We start from the raw sequence: 8,228 nt of genomic DNA, 5'->3' as shown, positions 1-8,228 counted from the left end.
ATCCAGACTCTCGAGGACATGCTCCGGGCATGTGTTTTAGATTTCGGTGGCAGTTGGGATACGTATCTTCCGTTTGCGGAATTTTCGTATAACAACAGTTACCATGCGAGTATTGACCGCCCTCCTTTCGAGATGCTCTACGGGAGGCAGTGCAGGACCCCGATTTGTTGGGGCGAGGTCGGTCAGCGTGTCATTGGGAGCACCGAAGTGGTGCTCAAGACGACAGAGTTGATTCAGCAGGTTCGTAGTAGACTGCAGACTGCGCAGAGCCGGCAGAAGAGTTACGCCGACAGGAGGCGTTCAGACTTGGAGTTTCAGGTGGGTGACATGGTCCTCCTGAAGGTATCACCCTGGAAGGGTGTCATCAGATTCCGAAAGAGGGGCAAGCTGGGCCCCAGGTTCATTGGTCATTTTAGGGTTTTGGCCCTGGTGGGTCGGGTTGCTTATCGGTTGGATCTTCCGGCAGAGCTTAGTCAGATCCACAACACTTTCCATGTTTCTCAGTTAAGGAAGTGTTTGGTGGATGAGTCAGCAGTGGTACCATTGGAGGATATTCAGGTTGATAGCAGCCTGAACTATATCGAGAGACCAGTCGCGATCTTAGATCGGAAGACGAAGACCTTGAGGAACAAGGTGGTTCAGTTAGTGAAAGTGCAATGGCAGCACCGGAAGGGTTCAGAATGGACATGGGAGGCGGAGGAGGAGATGCGGGAGCACTACCCAGAGTTGTTTCCGGAGACAGTAGACTTCGAGGACGAAGTCTAAGACAAGTGGGGGAGAATTGTAACGCCCCGTTCCTGGTACGTATTTAATTTGATTAAATGTTTCTTTTTTGAAGAGCTACTCGGCGAGTTGTAGCCCTAACTCGCCGAGTAGATGTCGAGTTGGACGCGGGCTTTAAGTGGTTTACTCGGCGAGTCCACGCCTGGACTCGGCGAGTAGGCCAGTCAGGAGGAAACCCTAATCCTTAGGGTTTGCACCCTATTTAAACATCCTTATAGCCCCATCTCAGCCTCCATCACCCTCAGAGCATTCCTTATCGAAACCCTAGCCTCCATTGGTGAGTTTGAGTGATTGTTGCCTTGTGAAGGGACTTTTGGTGCACATTGGAGCAAGTAGAAGAAGGGAGAGGTTGAAGAGTTCAAGGCAGGGGACTTAGATCCAGAACACATTCATTTGTGGTCATCCATTCTGGTAATAAAGTTTCCATCTTGATTATTGATCTATTAGATCTTGTTTGTCCCTAAATTGTTGCTTTTAAGCCCTAAAACCCCAAATCCTTTGTAGAGAAACCTTATGGTTGGGTTATACTTCAGATCTGGACTCTCATTACCTTCTAGAAGTGTTAAGTTTCAGTCATATTCGTGATTAAGGTCCCTCTTGAGCTTAGAACCCCATTAAGAGCTTAGTTTGGACATTTGAAGCCCTTAAAGCTATGCATGCACGTAAAGTTTGCAACTTTACGTGATAAGCATGCCCTAGAAGCCTAGATCTGTGGTTTGGAGCCGCTGCATGGCTCAAATCAGGTCTGTATGGAAAAAGGACTGAATGAACTCGGCGAGTAGAACGCTGGACTCGGCGAGTCCTATGAAGATAGCCGTGAACTCGGCGAGTTGGATGAGCAACTCGGCGAGTCCGATGAAGATTGCCTTAGACTCGACGAGTTGTTCTTCAACTTGGCGAGTCGGATGAACTTGGACTCAGTATGTGTGCATCGAAGAAGAACGCGTCGAGTCTTCGCCAAGCTCGACGAGTAGAAACGTGTATAAAACTAGAACAGATGGAAGGGACTCGGCGAGTTGGCGAGCCAACTCGGCGAGTCCGGTCAACCAGGAAGTTGACTTTGACCAGGAAGTTGACTTTGACCAGGGGGTAAAATAGTCATTTTGCCCTGCGATTAGTTATCAGTATTTGATTTAGTGTTTTGGGATTTGTAGCCGGGGAGTTTCGGAGCAGCGGTCAGGTAGTTTCAGATTTAGAATCTCGACAGTCAGCGTTACGAGGTGAGTTTCCTTCCAGTAGGAACGGGTCTACGGCCACAATGCCGGCCCGTTTAGTTAGCAGTAGTTTCCGGACTTCGGTCCGATGCAGTTAGCCGGAATTCGGTCCGATGCAGGGGGCAAGGCCCCAGTCAGTCCGGACTTCGGTCCGATGCAGTTAGCCGGACTTCGGTCCGATGCAGGGGCAAGGCCCCAGTCAGTCCACACTTCGGTCCGATGCAGTTAGCCGGACTTCGGTCCGATGCAGGGGGCAAGGCCCTAGTTAGTCCGGGCTTCGTCCCGATGCAGTTTCCGGACTTCGGTCCGATGCAGGGGGCAAGGCCCCGGTTAGTCCGGACTTTGGTCCGATGCAGTGGGCAAGGCCCAGTATGTGCTTTATATGTTATTGTATGGTATGTGGTAGTTTGGGGGAGCTCACTAAGCTTTGTGCTTACAGTTTCAGTTTTGGTTTCAGGTACTTCCGCAAGTAAAGGGAAGAGCTCGGGATGATGGCATCGCACACACCACAGCTTCAGTTTTAGTCTTGTGAGTTTGATCAGTTTATTTTGATATGAGATGATACAGTTTGATACAGTTTTATTACGATGTTTTACTATGGTTTGAGATATTTGACGTATGGTTTCTAAGATATGATGTTCAGTGCATGATTTTATTCATTAATTAAACGAAAATTTTTGGGTCGTATTTTTGGGATGTTACAGGTCCAGCCCGCGCTGTGAGACCGGAGGGTCTTCACTGAGATATAGGACTGGAGGGTCCAACCCGAACTGTGAGACCGGAGGGTCCTCACTGAGACACATGACCAGAGGGTCCACACCAAGCTGTAAGACCGGAGGGTCCTCACCGAGACGCATGAGACCGGAGGGTCCATGCCGAGTTATAGCCATGAGAGGCTTATTATTTGTGTATGTGGTATTTTGGGGAACTCACTAAGCTTCGTGCTTACCGTGTTGTGTGTTATGTGTTTCAGGTACATCTCAGGATTGGGGGAAGGCGCTGACTTGATTGTACACACATGTTTGAGACTATGTCGAGGATTCTGGGATATTATCAGTTGTTTTGTTAAATCGTGTTTTTGACACTTGATACATTGTGATTTTGAGAAAATGTGATACTGTTTTTATGAGACTTAAAAATGAAAATTCTGTTTGAAAATTTAGAGTGTTACATTTAGACTATGTACAAATTCAAAACAAAAAGTCTTGTTGCGTATACATGTGGATGAATGTTCGATGGAGACTCAAAAGACCTCGAAAAAATCACTACAAGAATAAGCATCTATAGGGACGATACCTATAGGGATGACAAAATTCGTTTCTATAGATCATCTTGACCAACATTTTTTGACTCGTTAATCTACAGAGACGACGTGTTGTTGCAATAGATTACGCAGATAGTTGGCGGATTTCTGAAAAAATATAGCTACGACATGTCGTCCCTACAAGTTAGGTGGGAATTTTCGCGGGATACTGAAAAAAAACAGGGACGACAAGTCTTCCCAAAATCGAGAATACGTTGTTTAATCAGAATATTGGAGGGACGTGGTTTTGTCTAAGGGTGTGGAGACAACAGGTCGTCCCATAGGTTTCTACTCCCTATATCGTCAATACATCATTTCCTTCTCTCATTCAATCACAGCTTTTTTCACATTTTCCTCTCTCTCGACCGACGATTGGTATACGTTGAAGACCATAGGGCGTAGGGGACGATCACCTTCACCTCCGTCCTCCTCAGCAGCAACAATTGTCATTGCCAGCGTTGGTACCAACGATCTCCTTTGATAGTTCATGATCGCAGTCCCCCCTTCACTCTTCTCTCTTCTTTGATCGGAGATTTGTTGTTTTCCGGATACGAAATCGACGACCACTTTACCGGAGCGACTCCACAGTAGAACTTCCTTCACTACCAGCGATGCTTCAATTCCCCTGTGACGACGACTGCTTCTTCACTCTGTAACAACATCCAATTTCGAAAATCATAAAGGTATGTCGTTGATCTGTTTATGTTTATTTTACTGATGTTTGGGAATCTTCCTTCAGTTTGTACCGTTTTAAAGCATGTAATAAAATCAATTAGCACATAATCCACTCAATTTTGTAAATACATTGTACAGATTATGGCATCAGGTACAGATAAAGCTCTCGGGCATGTTGGTTCAGTTCTTTCATCAGGTAATGTACATGTCTTGATGACATCAGATGAGTTATGTTAAACCTTTATTTATCAATCTTATTACAACTATTATGACTAATCAAAGTAAATTATTTTCTTTTTTTTATTTCAATAGCGTGAGAAGGTATTATTATTTCTTGGATGCCTTTTCACTTCCCCTATATCACACTATCTTTAATTTTGTTAACTTATTTTTCTGTTGTGTAGTGGTGTAAAGCCGGTGAATCAACTGTTAGCTGGAGTTCATATAGTATCAGCAGCTGAAACAATGGCCTTTGGAGCAATTCTATAGATACAAGAATCTTGGTATGTCCTCTTAAAATGTTAACTAATAAACATAATGGGATTAAGTTTCCATTTTATGTGTAGAATTTGTGAATGTTTTGTTTCCATTATTGCAGGATGTTTGAGAATCGAAATCCACACATGGTGAACAATGACTATACATCCTTATCTGCACTTGATATCTTCGTGAAGGATCTAGTATGACTAATATCCATCTATTGTTCTTTTTTTTTTCTCAAAAAATCGAACTTATGATGATACCACACTTTTTTCAGGGTATTGTGGCTCGTGAATGTGCATCACGTAGAGTAAGATGTAAATAATCAAAAGATTCTTGAAGTTCTTCTAAACCTTACTCTATGTCCTTTAAGTTTGATGCTATGACATGATTTATGTAAGAAATGATTAGTAGTCATTTTGGGGTGTGACATTGAAGATATTTTCAAATATTATTAGTCAATTAACACCACATTGTTTGAGAATCTTTAAGGTTGGAAGCTTTGATGCTGGATATGGGAGTTTGATAATGTCACGATTGGTAAAAGCTTTCATCTAAAAAAAATTAGATTCTTTTTTTTTTCAATTGATTTGTATATTGACTGACAAATTATTTTTGGTTAAACAGGTAGGCCCTAAAAAAGCTCCTGAAATGTGGTTTTTGGCACGTTTTTACACTGCTCAAGAAGCAGAAAAGATGGGATTGATCAACACTGTAGTCCCTGTAAGTTTATTTTTCAGTAAAATAATCGTGAATTCATGATCTATGTGTATGTGTGTATTCATTTTTTATAGACTCAAAAAACCTCAAGGTGAATAAACCAAGGGGTTAGAACTTCTGTTAATACATCCTTACTCATGGGTATAATCTAAAAAACTTACCTGAAAATGAAACAGGTCAAATTAGTTTAAAGTCATTCAAATTTATGTATAATATTACAACGTCATAAATTGTTTTGTTAAAATATTTTGGATTGTTGCTGTAATAAATTAGTTTTGTAATCATGTTTAGTACATTAATTATTAGGTTAAATGCAAGAAATAACAAGATACTTTCATTGATTTGTTTGTTGCAGCATCTTACTTTCATATATGTGATTTCAATGAATGATGTAAATTAATTGTGATTTGGTAAGTACACTGAAGGTGATCTTTCTTTCTTTTCAATTATTTGCAAATCAATCTCTCTTTAATTGTTGTAATATTTTCCAAATGTTCACTTGCAGGAAGTTGCTCTGAAATTGGGAGTGTTGACAAGTGAAGAATTGGATGCAAAGTTTGGTAGATGGGAATTAGTACAATTTTAAAACATGTAATGTTTGGGAATCTTCCTTCAATTTGTACTGTTTTAAAACATGTAATAAATTCATTTAGCACTATTTGTTGCAATTAAATTTACTGTTTTAGCTATTTTGTAAATATACTACTTCTATTTTGGGATTGTAAAAACTGGTAAAATACAGAGAAAAAAAAAGACATGTGAGCATACCTATAGAGAGTCATCTCTATAGGTGAATGTATAGGGACGACAAATCGTCTCTATAGGAGAATCTACTACTGCTATAGGTTGGTAGTTGTCGTGCGTATAGCTTTATCTATAAAGAAGACATGTCGTCTCTATAGTTGTTTCTATAGAGACAACATCTCATCTCTATAGCTTTATCTATGGTGATCGGAAAAAGTATAGCGACGAACCTTTTAGAGATAATATGTCGTCTTTATAGATAAGCTATTGCGACGATATGTATAGCGACGACTAAAAACATCTGTTGCGACGGGGCTATGGGGACGAATGTTATAGGGACGACTTGTCGTCGCCGCCATCTATAGGGACGACGGGGTTGGTGATCAAATATTTCTACTACGTTGTCATATACTACTTGTATATGAAGAAGGATACATCTTCCCATAAGTTCCTTTTCCATTAGAACGAACTTTGACCGACCTTCAACAAAATCGGTAGCTCTACGTAAACGCTCATCAACCTTGTTATAATTTATTTGTTATTTTGTAGTTATCTTAAGCAAAGATTCAAAAGAAACGATTCTAATTTCTCGGCTTTTATGTATTGAATATAGCAAAAAAGCTTCAAACACACAAAGACCAAAAAAATCCACACAGGTAGTCGTTCCAAACGGGCAACATGTGCGACCACCCAGGGCCCATCCTTCCAAGGGCCCCTCAAAGTTTCGGTCATATGTAGCAGCAGCTAGATAGAAAATATTTTCTCATTTCCCAAGCCTAAAAATTGCCATGTAAATGTTCAACTATGTTATGAATGAAGGAGAAAATCAGTGTAAGTCTAAAATCAAAAAGGTGGAACGGTACCAAAAATAAGGGAATAAAATAATATTGGAAACCGAATTGTATCGTATTGTTGAGAAGATGATCTAAGAGATTTCTAACAACCCTCCAAATAACAATAATAGAGAAAATAATGGACATAAGATTATATATGGAAAACTCAAAAACCGGAGAAAAACCATAGGTCTCCAACAGGAATGATCCACTATATGTTAAAATATTACAATCACTTAGACTAATCTCTCAAGCCTCCTGCAAAATTGCACTCATGTCTCCAAAGTTTAACTAACACTTTCTACATTTTAAGAACAAAAAAAAATCAAACACTTGAAGTGTACTGATTGGGGTGATTTGAAACTAAAGCTTTGGACTCCTTTTATAAACTTAGTCTTTGGGGTGATTTGAAACTAAAGCTTTGGACTCCTTTTATAAACTTAGTCTTTCCAAACTTTTATCCTGCTACCAATATGGGATGGAAACAACTATTCATTTTTTAAAAAAAACTTAAAACCTATGACTATAATATTTATGAAATGTTATTATCCTATAGATAAGATCACAACAAACTAAGTGTAAGAACATTGTGCTCAAGGCTTACCACATCAACCTTCAGTTTTGAAAGGGTTTCTTACACGAATCCATCTCATGTAATGTAATGCAAACTATCTCCATTCTCATGTAATGTAATGCAATTTCTCAGCTCATCCCATTATATAGAAACTTAACTCCTATCACCCTTTCCGGAACCATCATCGTCAGCCAAGCTCTACAATTCGCTGCCGCTTTCTCTACCGTTGCACCACACATACCACCAAAAAACAATCACATCATAGTAACCAGAAACCTTAAAGAACCGGTGAGTACATCCCTTCATTTTTTTCCAATATACAAAATCAAATAAAGTCTATATGTAAAATGAGTCGAGGTCTATGCAAACAGAACCATAAGAAAGGTCTTAATGGCAACAGACTCAATCGAGAAAACCACATTGGAGCAGACCGGGCTTGGAGATGAAGCGGGACCACTGGCGAAATTCTGACAGCCTATAGAATGGATGGGCGACAATGGCCCATCAGAGGTATAAGGGAGGAGGAAGTCGTTCCCTCCCAACCCACCGAACTCACTGCCACATCAATTATTGTCTCTTATTTTTCTTCATATTTTCCCAACCCATAACACACGGAAATCCTATCTTTTTGAACTCAATCAATTAAAAAATATACAAAACAATTAAGGTACAAGTTTTAAAACACATGGTACAAGAGAAAATAAGAAAGAGAAACTAGAGAGAGATGATGAAGTGGGTTAGTGAAACCAATCAACCCATTCGTTGAAGCGGGAGTGGTACCGCCGATAACTCTATTGCTAATTAAGATTTTACATTTGATTGTTTTGTATTTTTTTTTAATTGAGTGGGTTGAGTGGGTTCAAAAAGATAGGGTTTCCGTGTGTTGTGGGTTCGGAAAGATG

The 8,228-nt window shown here is 40.2% G+C and overlaps 1 long non-coding RNA gene across 2 annotated transcripts; it reads left to right on the top strand.

Moving 5' to 3' along the window:
- The first annotated feature begins 3,543 nt into the window (after nt 1-3,543).
- Nucleotides 3,544-5,778, top strand: LOC145162514 (uncharacterized). 2 transcript variants are annotated; one of them, XR_013739155.1, is made up of 9 exons: nt 3,544-3,983; nt 4,114-4,171; nt 4,380-4,478; nt 4,574-4,655; nt 4,733-4,851; nt 4,948-4,995; nt 5,083-5,178; nt 5,531-5,585; nt 5,681-5,778. It is a non-coding gene; the product is annotated as an uncharacterized LOC145162514 (long non-coding RNA). The 2 variants fall into 2 exon arrangements; XR_013739154.1 differs by having other exon boundaries at nt 4,733-4,995.
- Nucleotides 5,779-8,228: the final 2,450 nt, after the last annotated feature.

Source organism: Lactuca virosa, chromosome 3, assembly GCF_052849685.1.
Source record: "Lactuca virosa cultivar CGN04683 chromosome 3, Lactuca_virosa_CGN04683_v6, whole genome shotgun sequence".
Classification (NCBI taxonomy): Eukaryota; Viridiplantae; Streptophyta; class Magnoliopsida; order Asterales; family Asteraceae; genus Lactuca; species Lactuca virosa.
The sequence above is the reverse complement of the archived record's forward strand: the minus strand, read 5'-3'. Positions and strand labels throughout refer to the sequence as shown.